The sequence below is a fragment of the Lycorma delicatula genome, chromosome 4 (genome assembly GCF_047948215.1).
Source record: "Lycorma delicatula isolate Av1 chromosome 4, ASM4794821v1, whole genome shotgun sequence".
Lineage (NCBI taxonomy): Eukaryota > Metazoa > Arthropoda > Insecta > Hemiptera > Fulgoridae > Lycorma > Lycorma delicatula.
The window spans coordinates 139,565,007-139,583,768 of NC_134458.1; positions in this window are offsets into that span (position 1 = coordinate 139,565,007).

Consider the following 18,762-nt stretch of genomic DNA (forward strand, 5'->3'; position numbering starts at 1 on the left):
GAAAGAATTTTATCAAATATCTGGGAAAAGTTTGAACAAGAATTAAATAATAACGTTTCGTTTCAGAAAGATGGGCCACCACCTCATAATTATCTAAAAGCACGACAAATTTTAAATTAACAATTTCCAAATCGCTGGATAGGTCGTAGAGGGGCCGTAGAATGGCCAACCAGGTCCCCAGACCTGTCTAATATTTTTAGGGGTTCCAGAAACATAATGTTTACAAAACAAAATTTGCAGGCATTGACGAATTGAAAAGAACAATTGTCGAATCTGCTTGTGAATCATTAGACGTGATACAAATTATAAACGGATATTACTTGAGGTTAGCACACTGCCAAGCTGTATAAAGGAAGCATTTTGAACAGTTATTGAAAAATGGTATGCTTTCAAAATTTATTTCGTTAGTAATTTACAATCGAAAACATTTATTTAAAATTTTAAAATAAATATTGTAATATTTAAAGTAAATCACAGTTGATATAGCAGTTTAATTTGTTGTTGTGTTAATTATTAGTTATTTTTTACTATTATCAATGTTATAGCATTGTGTAAAGTTTTTTATTGTTTGCATTATGAATATAAAATGCAATAATGTTCATGCAGCGCGTTTTACCTCATTTTATTGTTAATACGATTTTTCCGTCATTGCAACTTTGAATGCTTATTACTTGATAACGAAGACATAACACAAAAACGGGTTTCAGCATTGTTTATCATGTAAAATTTGAAATCGAAATCATGTGTCATATGTCCATCTTCCAATTTAAGAATTAAGTTTGACTCAATATGGCGGACAAAAATTAAAACCAACCATAATGCAGATTTTTTTAACTATGTAGAACTCTATTTCTTTCTGCCTCCAAATACCTCTCAGATGTGCAGTATAAAGCTGCATCCATACTTAACTATCACCCAGTATTTATGATTTATATAGTCCTGAGATTGGTAAGGTTTGAACTCTGGTAGAAATTCCGCGGGTCATAAGAAAGCTGTAGTTATCATTTCTTAATGATCGGTTCACTAGTTTTCATGGATATTAGGAACAAACGAAAAAGTCATTGTCTCTTTCTATTGTAATGAGGTGAGGTATATATATATTCCTCAGCGTCTGGTGATGATGAAGATGATTTAAAATTCGAAATAACTGGACCTTCTGTAAAAAGGTTTTTCCGATTTATTTTAATAATCGTTTAGCATAGCACTTTATTTGGAATACTGATGTTAGTGTGTGTATACTTTATTAAGATTACACGACGATATTAAGCATGGAAAAATAATAATTGGAGTTTAATATATTATTTTGACTATATAGATATGTAGTCAAAATAATTGATTCAATTAAAATAAAAAAAAAAAATAATAATAAATATAAATTAAATCAATAAATTTGAATTGAAGAGTTATAGGAAATTATTTAGAGAAATAATTCAGTTTTACTACTGAAAAAAGCAAAGGAGCGTGATTCTAAAAATTTATTTAAAAAAGAAAGAAAAAACTCCGTAATGCTGTCAACCTTAACCTGTAGGGTTGTAAATTAAATCATTATCCGATTATTTTTTTACTTCGTAGAATTTTTTAACGCACTTTCGATATATTCAATCCTCAATTTTACCATCACTTTCAGTACTGCTCATGGAAAAAATGCTTATTTTTGAAATCGTGCACATTTATAATTTTTCATCGTTATTTATTTATTTGTTAGTAGAGTGAATCAACCCTTGCATTTCCTGTTGGTTATATCACTTGTTTTATATCGAATATATGTGCATACAAAAATAATTTACCTTTTTTATAAATCAAAATGTCCTATATTTGTTTTACCGTCAGGCCAATGAGAATGATTTTTTACCATTGATTTATACAGTTTTACGCAAAGGTTTATCAAGATAACTTTATTGTTTAAAATTGGATCATATTTCTTCCCCGGCAAATGTAGCTAGAATAGCTACAATAAAAGGGAACGTATGGTGACCATGAAAAAAATCGGGTATTGATTTTTTGCAAATCTTTACGTTAGGGTTCAACTAGTTCATCTAGAATAAAAAGAAAAATATATGTATCTTTGTGTGTACGTATGTGTGTCACATTGCTTTTAGCTTTATATCTCAGGTTTTAACTAACCGATTTTGTTAAACTTTGGCTCAAATATTTCTATACATTGGGCATTGATCGTATTAATTTTATTTCAAAATTCGTTAAGTGAGTGTTGGGATATCAGTAAAAACTAATATCGATTTTCTTCAGAGGCATTTTAGAAATGCCTCTACTTTTTGTAAGTAAATTTGTTACTTACAATCCATATATAAAATAAGTCAATTTCAATTTTTAAAAAAAATCAACTCCCTCTTCTTACAATTGAAATATGTTTCTTCTTTTGCTCTATCTCACTTCAATTAAAATTTTTTTCAAAAAATTTGTTTGAAAGTTTATACTAGAGCTATCAATAAATGTCTAAATTTAAAAAAAAAATTATAGATCCTGGACCTAAAATGCTGGAATTTTTGTTGAAAATTTCATTTTTTTGTATTTCAGCCTTTATTGAAGTGGGTGTTACATTTTAAAAAAAAAATTCTCTTAAGCAAATTTGTTAAGCTTAACTTACATATGTAAATCTTTAGAAAAATATTTCTTAAAATTTATTTCCCACCTCAAAAAAAATATATATATTTGTTTGTTTTTTCATTCTAACTCTTTTAAGTTTTATTATTAATAGCCTTGAAAGTCAACGCTATTAATAATAATAAATATAAAGTCAATTTATTTTTTATATCAAGTCAACACTTTGATATAAAGTCAATTAATATGAAGTCGACATAAAGTCAATTTATTTTTTCTTTAAATTTTATCGAACTACTTCACATATAAAACTCAGATAAACTGCTCTTGATATTTAATATATATATATATTGTATTTTTTACTAAAAACGCATTTATAATTTTAATTATCGTCTTAACCTACATTTGTCGCTATAAATATAAAGGATGATAAACATAAAACTTATTTATGAAAGATTCTCACACCACTGGCGCGAATGGTGGATATACATCCACCATTCGTCAGGTGGTTATGTGTCAGCGCAGTGTACGTTTTGTTGCAGTGCAGTATTGAGAGTGCAGTTGTGTTTGTTTTTTTCTTACAAAAAAAAAAAAAGTTGTGTTTGTGTAAAATTCTTTATTCAATCTAGGAGAGGATAGCTATAGTAGATGCTTACATTCGTTCTGGATCGTTTGAAGAATCACGTCAAGTATTTGTAGAATGCCTGTATCTCATCGAAGAGTAAGATACACGATTTAATTAAAAAATGGCGTACGACAGGTTCGGTTTCAAATGAAAAACGAAATAAACTTTCCGTTATGACTCCACAGGCCATTGGCGATATTGAAAGGAGAATTACTGCCAGTCCAAAAAAATAACTACCCAAGTATCCCAACAATTTGGTGTTAAATACGAGTACACATCTTGTAAAGTTCTTTATGAATTAAAATTCAAACCGCACCGCGTTACAACTGTGCAACAACTGAAGGAGACAAACAACTAGCTGTCAGCAGAGGACGGTGGCCTCCACGTTTCCCAGAGTTGTCTACTTGCGATTTTATCCTTTGGAGCTACTTATAGGAGAGAGTATATGCATCTAATCCCTACAATACTGATGGAGTGAAGGTGAACATTCAACGAGAAATCAACGCAATCGACTATAACGTTTTACGTCAGATGACTCTCAGTAGTGATCAGTCGAGCACAAAAGTGCATCGATGCTCAGGGTAGTCATTTTGAACATCTTTTGTAACAATAAGGTAAATAAATACAACATTTAAATTACGTTTTACGATTTTCTTATTTAATTTATCCGTGTCATTCATCAAATTTCATTTCAACATAACCTACCGATTCTGCATTGGTTACGTTACGGGTTAGGTTTTATGTTGCTTCCTGTACTTAAATATATATATATGTGTGTGTGTGTGTGTGTGTGTGTTTGTGCTATCATCTGATCTACTGGTCTCCATCCTCTTGAATCTCCAGCTCAACTTTTGTCTCTTGATAGTTTCCATTTCTTTTACTTCCGGTCTCTCTTTTTTGCACTTTCTTATGATCTTTATACCACCGTTTAATCAATTTTATGATATATTTACATCGTTTTGTATACCAAAGTGTTTAAATTAAACTTCTATTTTTGATAATTGTTCTTATTATAATCCCTATTTCTCTTCTCATTACGATTTCATTTTTCATCCTATCTTTTTATCTAATTTTCTTATTGTCTACATTTCAAAATGATTCTCGCTTTTATTTTTCCGTTTTCTTTAGTGTTCACACTTTCATATTTTTACAGAAGTATACTCCGAGTATAACACAAAACGGTGTGTCAATCCATATTACCATATAACACTGTTTCATAACATTCATTTTCATTTAATATTCTGTAAAATTACTTCTAATTTTAAAATCATCTTTTGAATACAATGTGCTTAATCTCCTAAAGACATGCCAGGCATTTACGGTCTGTTTACAATATGTTCTCCGTCCTTTTTCGCATATTTCTTAATCTTCTTTTTGAACAAATTTGATCATACCTTCAACTTACATGTTAAACAAGGTCAATGATAGGCAGTGTCTTTGTCTTACTCCTTTTTGTAGGACAAATTTGAGCATCCTTTATATTCATTGCCGTTTTCTGATCCAGGTATAATTTCTATTTCCTGGCTTCATAGTTTAGAGCTATGCTGCTAAAAAGAAAGTGTGGTAATTAGTCAAAAAATGGAGTATGGGTCTTTTTCATTTCTCGACCTTTCATGATCCACAGACCCCAAAAAACAACCAAAAAAATGGTAGCGTAATATTTGTACGCACGTACGTTTATTGGCGTATTTGAAGCTTAATAACGTTTGACTGGATAAAGCTATTATGATGAGATTTTGTACAGAAACTACTTACTGTATATGGGGCAATTTGTAGGTAAAATTTTGGATACAATATCTTCAAGAGGGGTAGATATTTTTTTGGGGTCAATTTTCTCAAAATTTTGTAAACATAACCCCAATTTACATTAAGCTCAGGACATGCGTGCATACTTATCTTACCATTTAAAAAACAATTCCCTCAAAATTCCCCTCTTTTCCCAAAAATCGAAAAAGCTATCTCTTTATTTATTGAATAATTTGTAACCGAATGTTTTTTTATATCTTCCTAGAATTATTAGTAGTGCAAGTAACCAAAAGAAATTCCTTGTAGGCAGTATTGAGGGTGGAGGAGCGATCAAAGTTTAAAAATATCGATTTTTACAGTTTTTTGAAACTCTTTTTGGTTTATTTTCTTGCATCATTATACTTCCACTTTATAAGAATAAACACCTTATATCACGAAAGTATAATAGTTTTGTTGTCAGCTTTTTTAATTAATCCTGTACTTTTCCAGTACATTTATTTTTCTTAATGTTTTCTTTTAGTTTTATCTTATTTCATATGATCGATTATTTTTCTATATCTATATTTTACCTGCAAAATTAAAGTCGTAGAGAAGAAAAACATTTTTTTATCCTCATTATTATGTTTCTAACTCGAATTGTACCTGTTTGTACGAGATTACGTATGAACGACAAAACTGGTTTAACGAAATTTGCCAATGAAGTTATTTTTAGCAAACATAGACAACTACATGATTTATGTGTTCATTTGAAATCATTTATCAGTCGACCATCTCTCTTATTTTATTAGCTTGGTAAAAAAAAAAAAAACAACCTCTCGTTCTATATTGGGGTTGTTATTTTTATTTACACGCGTAGGATACAGTTAAAAAGTTAATTAAAAAAAGATACTTTAAACAACTTTTATTGGTAGTTTTATTTTTCATTTCGAACACGGGTTCTATATTCCTTTTGGCAAAATTAGTTTTTTACAATATTCTAGCTGAGGATTGAATTTAATGAAAAATTTGATATGAAGAAAATTAAAATAAAATTTGAATTTTAAACTGCTTTCATAAAAATCTTTTATAAAATTCCAAACAGCGGTTTTCCCCTTATCCGGGACGATTTGTTTTTTATTTACTAGTTGGAGATGTTCTTTGGTAAACTACCAGTCCGATTTTTGATATAGGAAATAATAATTAAAGCAAAGTACAGTTTAAAATACTTTTTGAATGAAATTATTTTTGAAAGTTTCACTGAGATTTAATCTTCCTGGAAATAAATAAGGACGAAGAACAATGGTAGTCTAGATTGTCGTATTTTTATGTAACAAACAATAATCCATGTTTCTATCATTTAGTTATTAGGAAAAAAATCTATCATAGATAAGATACAAAATTCACTAATAAAATTTGAAACACATATTCACGGACCTTAAGAAACCTAATTTAACAAAAGAAATTGGAATAACGACTCATAAAAATGTCATGTTTAATTTTTATTTAATTGGTTTCTTAAATACAATTACAGTAACTAATTTATGAGTTAAATTTGTAAAATTTCTATTTGGGGATTAGTCGTAAATTTCCTCTGTTTTTAGTTTCTGGTTGAGTATGAAGATATTTAACTTAAATTTATTGACGTAAAGGGATTGTTACCACGCCGTTATACCGTATGTACCATACAACAGGGTTGTTTTAAACTGCAGTTAGCCTATATTAAACTGGCAATAGTGACCGTGAAAATAGCTTATACTCGTAAATTATCTCAATGTTCTTAACAAAACCATTAATATTATTTATTTTCACGAATATTTAATTCATTTCATGCGTATTATACACTTATATACAAGTAAAATAAGCTGTGATAAATATTATTGAGATATATTGAAAAATAAAATTACGCTAAATAAAACCGCTATAAAAAGTACGCTATAAAAAATACGCTATAAAATAATAGCATAATTAATTACGCTAATAATATAATTATAATAATATAATTAAAGCGTAATTATAATTACGCTATAAAAAATTACTTAAAAAGTTTTAAACTGCATGGCCATTTGTGTTGTTAAACAATAATCATCAAAAAATATTAATGAGAAAATGCGTAAGTAGCAGATAAATGGTAAAAGAAGAAATAATTACAAAAAAAAACCTTGCGCTATTATGCGCAAGAAGATCAAATTTCCTTTATTTAATTTAATTTTAATATTTTTTTAACTTTGTTTAATATTGCTAACAATAGGTACCACAGATAAAAAACTTCTAACGTGAATCATCATAACGAACGAACTACATTCTAACTTGCCTGCTCAAATTTTTTCAACCTTAAATTGAGCCTAACTCAAGAATGACTCGACCAATCTTTATAAAATTTTTACATACACAACTTGAAATACATTACTACAGATTATCTAAATTTCAACGAAATTGATCCAGTAGTTTTGGAAACTTTTGAGACACAACATTTCATACTTGAATGGTATTTTGGAGATTTTTCGAGTAACAGAATTTTATACATGATTGGTATTTTTGTAATTCTCATACTTCAAAATGTAAAGAATTCTCACCCATTCGTACCATGCGACCGAAAAAATACCTCAAATTGAGGTTGTGTTGTCTGTTGTCGACCTTAAATTGAATGTAACTCAGGAACAACTCAATCAATCGTCATAAAACTTTTACATGCACAATTTCAGATAAACTACTACAGCACATCTAAATTTGAATGAAATTAATCGAGTAATTTTGGAAATTTTTGAGTTAAAAGTGTCATATAGTATATATATATATATTGAAAATCCGTCAATTATAAAATTAAGAAACATTCTTATTTTTTACTTTATTTTCTTTACATTAGAGCGCTTTCGGGCATAAGCCCATTCTCAGTAATGTTTTCTGATTTATCTTCATTTACATTTATAGATACGAGTATAACTACTAATCAACACCTTTACACTTTGGTTGCTTTTTATAACTTTGGTTATTGAATAAAATACAAGAAATTTTAAATATTTACAGAACACACATTTATTCAGTCAAAGATTTAAAAAACATCTACTAAAATTAAAATTTTTTACTAAAATCTGTTTAAAATTTCTTTCAATATGTTGTTTTATATAATGTTAATTCAGTACTGTAAACAATTATTAAATTTTATTTAAAATCTTATCAAATATCACCAATTTAAATAAATTCACGTTTATGTTTGTATATATATATATATATATATATATATATATATATATATAACATTTTTCTAAAATTTCTAATTTTTTATTACTTTCATGTTCAATATTTACTTTTTCAATTATTTATAAATCATTTTCCAAACTAGTTATATTATGTTTATTGATTATTAAATGGTCAGCAACATTTGAAAAACATTTTTGTACATTTTTTAATGATGTAAATGTTCATTAAATCTATCCTTGAAAGACCTATTTGTTTTTCTAATATATAGTCTTTCACGATTATTCCATTTCATTTTATAAATATCACAAAAATCGTATTAATTTTTTTATTATTATAATATTTTAAATGTTTTATTACATAATTATCGGGTTTATATTTTTTATCATTATATTCTATCATTAATTTTTCTATAATTTTATTATTATAGGAACAATGTATAAAACATTTTCCTTAGAATTTAACGTACAGAGGAATTATGGACTATAAAAAGATTAATTTAAATAAGTAAAGAAAATTCAATTCCACCTCCCAGTCCCACCGTGCAACCAAAAGTAATACCGTACGTTTCTTCGAAAAATCGGTAAAAATGTTAATTGACCTATCCACTGAAATAGTTTTATAACTGAGATGGTTGTTTTTGAATAACAAAAATAACACATTAGTTTAGTTTGGAGAAATTACTTTTCGTTAAGAAAACTATTTGTTTGATAAATAATAGTTATTAAATTATTATAAGAATAAAATTTATTAATGAATTTAATATAAAAATTATATGTCAATAAGTATTTTCTTTTAAATTTGATATTGAAATGCTTTTAGATCGTTATAACATTTACTTTTCTAAAATTTTTTTATAACTAAAGTTTATGATGAATAATTTTCATTATAACACTAAATATTAAAATATTTTTTTGGTGTTGCCCTCATTTTATAAGAAGGTTAAACTTTAAATAATGAAGATAAATGATTTAAAAGCTGTACCACTAATGTACTATTTTCTACCGTATTATTTTTTTTTAAACTCTTTGAAACAATTTTTAGAACATTATCAATCAAATCTTCACCTCTATGATTTTTTTCTCTTTAAATTTGCTTCCTCATAAATAAAAATAATAAGATAAAAAATAAAGACGTTATAAAATATTGTTAATATTGTTTCAAATAATATTGTATTAATAGATAAAATTGTGTAAGATTTTTAATACTTTTTTATACGTTTATATATTATGGAAAAGTTTTAGAATAAAGTTACTTTTCATTCGAATAGGTTACTCTAGGGAATAACTTAAAGTTCGTTGAGAACCAGAAGTTTGACATCAAATTTCTCTTTTATTGTATAGTTCTATATAAATTGATGAATTTTAACCTTTATTTTATATTCTTCTCTTATTCTTGCTCATCTTCTTCTAATATAATTTATAAAAGAAAATATAATAAATTTAATGAACGAAGGAATTTTTTTAGATTGAAGAATAGGGATTTATTTAAAAACTTTGGAGTCAAAAATAAATTTCATAACTTTGGTGAACAAATTACTACTCTTTGATTAAAAAAATCTGATGTGGACATCATATGACTTCCTTGTAAGCCTATTAAATTACATAAACACATTTTTTTTTTAAAATGAAAAGTACATAAAATTTTATTTCATTAATAATTTCCCACGCCCTACTTATTAAGGAAGGTAGAGTACCGGTGACTCTTTTCGTGTGTTACGTATATTTTTTACTTATTAGCATTGCCAATCTTATCAAAATATAGTTGATGTACAGCATAATGACACTTTCATTTTATTCACCAATCACAGTAGCTGTTATATAAACTTAAGTATTATCGCAGAATGCAACTCTGATTCTCAGTGACATTTCATATGCTTTAAATATGATACAGTCATAAGAAAAATAGTATAAAGCAGCAAATTATTGTATTCCTTTCTAGTGAAAATAGTACCGTGTGCTTTCAAAATGAATATCGAGGTTTTAAAGCTATGTAATATTTCTCAAATTTGACAAACATTAATTAATTATATGTGAAGAAAAGTGCAACTCAAATAGTTTTAGGTGTATGCAAGCTCATAAACTGTTTTCTGTACCTTCTGCTTGAAAGCGCTAGTAGCAAGACCCCCGAACAGAAAGCGGTCTGTGTTTTGGAGTTTGCAAAGTGTGAATCTGTAATTATTGTTCAACATGCCTTCCGTTTGAAGTTCCATTGTGATCCCCCGAGTGACAATAACATTCGTAGATTGTATAAACAATTTGAAACCACTGGCTATATTTGTAAAGGGATGAGTACAGGACGACCGAGTGTCTCCGAAGATAATGTTGAACGTGTAAGAGAATCTTTTGTGCGTAGTCCTAGGAAATCCGTTAGGAAAATTAGCTGTGAATTAGCAATTCCAGTGACGTCTGTGTGGGGGGATTTAAGGAAAAGCTTACAACTGCGTCCACATCGTTTATAGTTTTTGCAAGCTTAAAACCCTACAGATTGAAAATTTGTTTGCGTGCTAATTTCGAAAATGAAATGATGCACCGTAACGATGAAGACTTTCTTTATCGTGTCGTATTCAGTGAAGAATTAACATTTGATTTTAATATAAAAGTAAATGTACGTATCTGGGGATCAGAAAATACTCACGAAATATTACAATGTGAACGAGAATCCCCAAAACTGAATGATTTTTTTGCCTTATCCCGACGACAAGTTTACGGACCGTTCTTTTTCGCGGAAGCAAGTACGTCTGGAATGAATTATCTTGATATGCTGCAACTATGGCTCTTTCCTCAACTGCATTACGAACTACAGAACTTTTTTTGGCAACAAGATAGTGCGCCTCCTAACTAGCATAACGGTGTACGTGATCGGTTGAATGAATTCTTCCCAACCGCTGGATCGGTCGCTGGGTACAAGATGACAGGGCTTGTTTGCCGTGGCCTCCACGTTCACCCGATCTGATCCAGTGCGATTTTTTTCTTTGGGGGTTTATAAAGGATGAAGTGTATTTGGTACCATTATCAGCTGACCTACATGGCTTGAGATACTGGATTTAAGCAACTGTTGGTCGCATCAGTTACTCCAGATTTGCTGATTTAATAAAGGGATGAACTTTCCCATCGGTTGGATGTGTGCCGTGTGACGAATGATGCATACATTGAACACTTATAAGAAAAGTTGTTTGAGCTGCTCTTTTATCTCATGTATAATTTATCAATATAAGTATAACTTAATAAATATTTTTAACTTTAAACTTCGATATCCATTTTGAAACATACGGTACATTTTTTTCAATGGTTCCACTCCTTAGTGGATGGTTGAATTTCAACGAAGGAAAGATTATTTGGACAGGTAGTTACCGTATATGAAAAGATCATAAGGCATAATCCAGACTAAATAAAACAGTTAGAATGTAATATTTTAAATAATTTGTGTGTGTTCTGTTTAGTCCATTTGGGCTTTTAAGAAATACATTGGATTCATTATAATTGAAGAAATTCTATGGAAGTAAACAGAAGTATAATGAAAGTAACCAAGACTGATTGAAAGGAAAGTATAAATGATAATTATAAACCAAAATATTGGTTACATAAGAGAATCTATAAATATTTTTTTTAGAATTTAATTATTTAGGTAGAAAAGTTAAAAAAAAAAAATACATATATATATATATATATATATATATATAAATAGCAAGCTATCATATACTAGCTGGAATTTTATTCCAAAATAAATTTGTTACAGTTAACTATGATTTTTAGGAATTAAAATAAGAAAATGTATTATTAAAATATACATATTTTTTATTTTATTTTGTCAGCGAAACATAAACAATAGGAAAACTTAAGATAATCAAACTTTGCGGAGAATTTAAAAAAAGCTTGTAAAGTATTGTGGGACTTTCTCGGCTATTAATAATTAAAACAAAAAGAGTTAGAACAAAAACAAAAAAAAGAAGAAATATATACTTTTTAAAATAAGAAAAACGTACAAAAAAATTACAAAAATATATTTGATTACATATAAAAAATTATTTTTTAAAAAAGCTTTTATTTAACTAATATTAATATTAACATTAATAAAAAAAAGGAAACAAATTAGAAAATCCCTCTAATGAGTAAAAAATAAGAATTAAATCAAATTGAGAATTTAAAAAAAAAAATATATATTAACAAATATAAAAATGCACTGAAAAGTAAAAAAATAAATTATATAAATATATAATAATAAATAACCAATAAATAAAAAATAAATAAATGTAATAATTATTAAATTTTAAAATTAAAAGTATGAAAATATTTAGTTAAATAAAAGCGTGTATATCATTTCTGAGTGGTCCTTTTATATGTATTTTGTTCTTTGTCTAATATTTTAGTGCTGTTGAAATCAAACGAGTGTTCATGCCCTATTGTATGTTTTGTGAGCGCTGTTACTTCCTTTATTCTATATTTATAGGCTTCTATTCTTTTTTTTATCGTATTGAGGATATGTCATTTTTAATGCAACATACATTCCACCTGTAGTGATTCATTCCAGATTGTACATCGGGCTTTACATCTGCTACTGCAGCGTTAATTCGAAGTCTTAGCTCAAAAAAATCAGCAGGCAAAGGTGATACATAAACCCGATTTTTAATTAGATTCCAGAAGGCAAAATTTAGCAGGGTCAAGTCTGGGGAGCTAGGTGGACGTGCAATTGGACCTTCACGGCCAAACCATCGACCCGGGAACTGAGTATCAAAAAATCTCAGACTTCTAGGCGGTAGTGTAGGGGTGTTGATAGTAATGGCGTCCATCTTGTCGTCATCATCTAACAGAGGAATTAGAAAATTTTGAAGCATGTCCGGATAAACGATACCATTTACGGTTGCTTCTTGGAAGAAGTTACGGCTAACGGGCCGTACAGTCTTTGCTTAGGGTTAACAGTACCTTTAACCGTACCTTTGGTTTGGTTAACAGTAAATTGTATGCCTACTTTGGAGGCTTCCTACCGTACTCTCTACGAAAATTACGTTGACCTGCAGTTTCTGACTGCAAATCATGAAACCAAAACACACAGCGCGCACGTTCGGTACCAATAAATATATTCATTTTAAACACTGGTGGCCCAATTCGATACTGATAAACTACGTGAGTGAGAACTTGATGTGTTTTGCTATGAAATGAGACCTCAACCAAATCTGTAAATTATCTAAATAAATTTTTATGATTTTAAAGTTGTAAAGCACTTTTTGAATCTCCCGATATAACCATGTTTATCCATAAACATGTATTTAACAATCGAACAATATTGTAAATCTCAAAGATCTACTCGCACGTTATTGCTGCAGTTTTCAGGGTAGGGAGATCCGATATTATTTCTTATGTATAACTCTCACTGCCCATATATTAATCGAATGATTGATAAAAAATTTCTATTCCCAATTTTTTAAAACAATTAACCTTATATCAATTAATAAATGAAAAATATTGTCATATATCGTATGAATATTTTTATTTCGAGATTTTGATGGATCCACATGATTTGAGGACCAGAAATGTAAAAAAAAAAATTACTTTTTAATTGCGTAAGTAATATTTGCATCTGCTGGATATAATGAGTTTTAGAAGGTAAGCCAGTATACTGATTTTAGCTTTTTTTTTTTTGTCTTCAGTCATTTAACTGGTTTGATGCAGCTTTCCAAGATTCCCTATCTAGTGCTAGTCGTTTCATTTCAGTATACCCTCTACATCCTACATCCCTAACAATCTGTTTTACATATTCCAAACGTGGCCTGCCTACACAATTTTTCCCTTCTACCTGTCCTTCCAATATTAAAGCGACTATTCCAGGATACCTTAGTATGTGGCCTATAAGTCTGTCTCTTCTTTTAACTATATTTTTCCAAATGCTTCTTTCTTCATCTATTTGCCGCAATACCTCTTCGTTTGTCACTTTATCCACCCATCTGATTTTTAACATTCTCCTATAGCACCACATTTCAAAAGCTTCTAATCTTTTCTTCTCAGATACTCCGATTGTCCAAGTTTCACTTCAATATAAAAAAGCGACACTCCAAACATACACTTTCAAAAATCATTTCCTGACATTTAAATTAATTTTTGATGTAAACAAATTATATTTCTTACTGAAGGCTTGTTTAGCTTGTGCTATTCGGCATTTTATATCGCTCCTGCTTCGTCCATCTTTAGTAATTCTACTTCCCAAATAACAAAATTCTTCTACCTCCATAATCTTTTCTCCTCCTATTTTCACATTCAGTGGTCCATCTTTGTTATTTCTACTACATTTCATTACTTTTGTTTTGTTCTTGTTTATTTTCATGCGATAGTTCTTGCGTAGGACTTCATCTATGCCGTTCGTTGTTTCTTCTAAATCCTTTTTACTCTCGGCTAGAATTACTATATCATCAGCAAATCGTAGCATCTTTATCTTTTCACCTTGTACTGTTACTCCGAATCTACATTGTTCTTTAACATCATTAACTGCTAGTTCCATGTAGAGATTAAAAAGTAACGGAGATAGGGAACATCCTTGTCGGACTCCCTTTCTTGTTACGGCTTCTTTCTTATGTTCTTCAATTGTTAATGTTGCTGTTTGGTTCCTGTACATGTTAGCAATTGTTCTTCTATCTCTGTATTTGAAGCCTAATTTTTTTAAAATGCTAAACATTTTATTCCAGTCTACGTTATCGAATGCCTTTTCTAGGTCTATAAACGCCAAGTATGTTGGTTTGTTTTTCTTTAATCTTTCTTCTACTATTAATCTGAGGCCTAAAATTGCTTCCCTTGTCCCTATACTTTTCCTGAAACCAAATTGGTCTTCTCCTAACACTTACTCCACTCTCCTCTCAATTCTTCTGTATAGAATTCTAGTTAAGATTTTTGATGCATGACTAGTTAAACTAATTGTTCTGTATTCTTCACATTTATCTGTCCCTGCTTTCTTTGGTATCATAACTATAACACTTTTTTTGAAGTCTGACGGAAATTCCCCTTTTTCATAAATATTACACACCAGTTTGTATAATCTATCAATCGCTTCCTCACCTGCACTGCGCAGTAATTCTACAGGTATTCCGTCTATTCCAGGAGCCTTTCTGCCATTCAAATCTTTTAATGCTCTCTTAAATTCAGATCTCAGTATTGTTTCTCCCATTTCATCCTCCTCAACTTCCTCTTCTTCCTCTATAACACCATTTTCTAATTCATTTCCTCCGTATAATTCTTCAATATATTCCACCCATCTATCGACTTTACCTTTCGTATTATATATTGGTGTACCATCTTTGTTTAACACATTATTAGGTTTTAATTTATGTATCCCAAAATTTTCCTTAACTTTCCTGTATGCTCCGTCTATTTTACCAATGTTCATTTCTCTTTCCACTTCTGAACACTTTTCTTTAATCCACTCTTCTTTCGCCAGCTTGCACTTCCTGTTTATAGCATTTCTTAATTGCCGATAGTTCCTTTTACTTTCTTCATCACTAGCATTCTTATATTTTCTACGTTCATCCATCAGCTGCAATATATCGTCTGAAACCCAAAGTTTTCTACCAGTTCTCTTTATTCCGCCTAAGTTTGCTTCTGCTGATTTAAGAATTTCTTTTTTAACATTCTCCCATTCTTCTTCTACATTTTCTACCTTATCTTTTTTACTCAGACCTCTTGCGATGTCCTCCTCAAAAATCTTCTTTAGCTCCTCTTCCTCAACCTTCTCTAAATTCCACCGATTCATCTGACACCTTTTCTTCAGGTTTTTAAACCCCAATCTACATTTCATTATCACCAAATTATGGTCATTATCAATGTCTGCTCCAGGGTAAGTGTTTTGCAGTCAACGAGTTGATTTCTAAATCTTTGCTTAACCGTGATATAATCTATCTGATACCTTGCAGTATCGCCTGGATTTTTCCAAGTGTATATTCTTCTCTTATGATTTTTAAATTGGGTGTTGGCAATTACTAAATTATACTTCGTGCAAAACTCTATACGTCGGTCCCCTCTTTCATTCCTTTTGCCCAGCCCTTATTCACCCACTATTTTTCCTTCCTTGCCCTTTCCAATGCTTGCATTCCAATCTCCAACTATTATTAAATTTTCATCTCCTTTTACGTGTTTAATTGCTTCATCAATCTCTTCGTATACACACTCTACCTCATCATCATCATCATGGGCGCTTGTAGGCATATAGACGTTAACAATCGTTGTCGGTTTAGGTTTTGATTTTATCCTTATTACAATGATTCTATCGCTATGCGTCTTTGATTTTAGCTAAATTTATGTATTTAATTAATCGAGTTGTCTATTTATGTTTACTCGCCTGATCCTAAACCAAAATTTTCGGTTAATCTCTAAAGCAGCACTTAAAAAACTGCTCTATTAAAAAAAAAAAACGATTACAATTCAACGTCCTTTTAATTAAGAAAATTATTATTAATTTAATAATTATATTGTACCTGTTAACGTTAGAGAAAATTCGTGAGGTGGTCTTTCTATTTATAACAATTATCTTTCTATATTATGTATATGTACGAGGTTTTTAAATAAAGTAATGAGACAGACTAGTTCAGAAAATCTTTTTATTTACAATCCAATTATACGTGGACTTTACCACCATCGAAATAGTTCCCTTGGGAAGCCACGAAACGCTTCTAACGGTTTTCCCACTTTTCATAGCAGTGTTGGAACTCAGAAACCGGAATATCCTTCAGATGGTCAGTTACATTTTTAAAAATGTTTTCTACTGTTCCAAAATGGTGTCCTTTGAGGTGTTTTATTGAAGTCGAGAACAGGAAAAAGTCGCAGGACTTGTCAGGTGAATAAGGTTGTTGAGGAACTACAGGTATATTTTTCTTTCCCAAAAACTCATTAATTGAGAGTGCAGTGTGACAAGGTACATTGTCATGATGCAGCATCCAGTTGCCTTTGATGTTTGGTTTCATGCGGGCAACTATTTTCCGTGTCTTTCAAGAATTTATCGGTAAATATATTGATTTATAGTCTGTCCTGTAGGCAAAAACTGCTTATTGACAATGTCATTACTATCGAAGAAACAATTCTCATTTTTGTTTTTTTGGGACGTGGTGAGTTTGAAGTGTGCCACTCCTTGCTCTGGCGTTTTGTTTCTAGGTCGTACTCAAATATCCAAGATTCATCACCAGTAATAACGTTTTTTAGAAAAATCAGGATCAGTTTCAATTTGCCCTAGAAGATCGCGGCGGACTTCCACTCTGTTGTTTTTCTGTTCAATAGTGAGGTTTTTTTGGGACTGATTTTGCATAAACTTTTTTCATATCCAATTCGTTTGTCAAAATTTGATGTGGACTGTAATATGGTTCAAATTCAATTGTTCTGCAATCATTCTGACAGTTAATCACCGGTCGTACCGTATCAAGTCCCTTAATCGCTCAACATTGTCGTCACTTTTTGACGTTAACGGTCTTCCAGAGCGTGAATCGTCCGCAACTGATTTCCAGCGTCATCTCCACACGCCCTTTTCAATTTTGAAAAAGTTTCAGTAGCATTTTCACGGATTTTTAACACGAAACTTGACTGCGCAACGTTGCTAATAAGTAGTATCACTCATTTTTTTAACGCACGACAAAAACTCGCTTCACGAAAAGTCTGTTTACATCTCACGTGGTAACAATAAACTAAAAATGTTAATACCTAATATAAATCAGCTGTTCATATAACCATATGTTTACTAGTAACTTTACAGTGTTGCCACTTTGGCTGCCAAAAAACTAGTCTCATTACTTAATTTTAGATCTGGTATATATATATATATATATATATATATATATATATATATATATATATATATATATATTTTAATCCCTGCTGTAGGTGGTATACACAATTTTATTATTATTGTACAATGTTTATTTAGCAGTTTTTTTTAGCTCAATGAAAAGACTGAATCAGCTTAGAAAAATATGTATATATACAAGGTGTGGCTATTAAATAACGAGACTAATGCTGCTACAGAAGAACTGCGCATGCGCCAAATTTGTACGGCCGATAGCTGTGTAGCGTGAAGCCTTCTCTTTCGATTGTTGCCATTCCAGTATCTGTAGACATATTAGTCTGGTTGTGGCCTTTGTTTAGGTAAAGTCTGTTGTTTTGCTGAAAAAAATGATAAGTGATTTATTATAGCAAAGAATTGTCGTGAAATTTCATATGAAACTTGGGAAAACCGTTATTGATACTTACCTTTTATTAAAAAAAAGTATATGGCAATGAATTTTTGTCACGTGTACGGGTTTTTGAGTGGTTTAAGCGTTTCCAAGATGGCCAAGAAGATGTTGAAGATGATGATCAAAATTCAAAGCGATGATGATTGTTTTCTCGATATTCATTGGGGTTGTGTACCTTCACTGGTTTCCTGAAGGTCAAACTATTAATCAACATTAATACCTTGAGGTCCTTGCTGAACTCTGTGAAAAAATAAGAAAAAATCGACCCGAATTGTTGAAGAGGAAGTCATGAGTTCTTCATCGGAACAACGCACCAGCTCACACTGCATTGTCTGTCAAGACGTTTCTAGCCTAGTATAACATCTCAGTGTTATACTTGGTCATCCGCCTTATTCGCCTGACCTGGCACCATGTGAATTTTATCTGTTTCCCAAGGTCAAATCTGCATTGAAAGGAACAA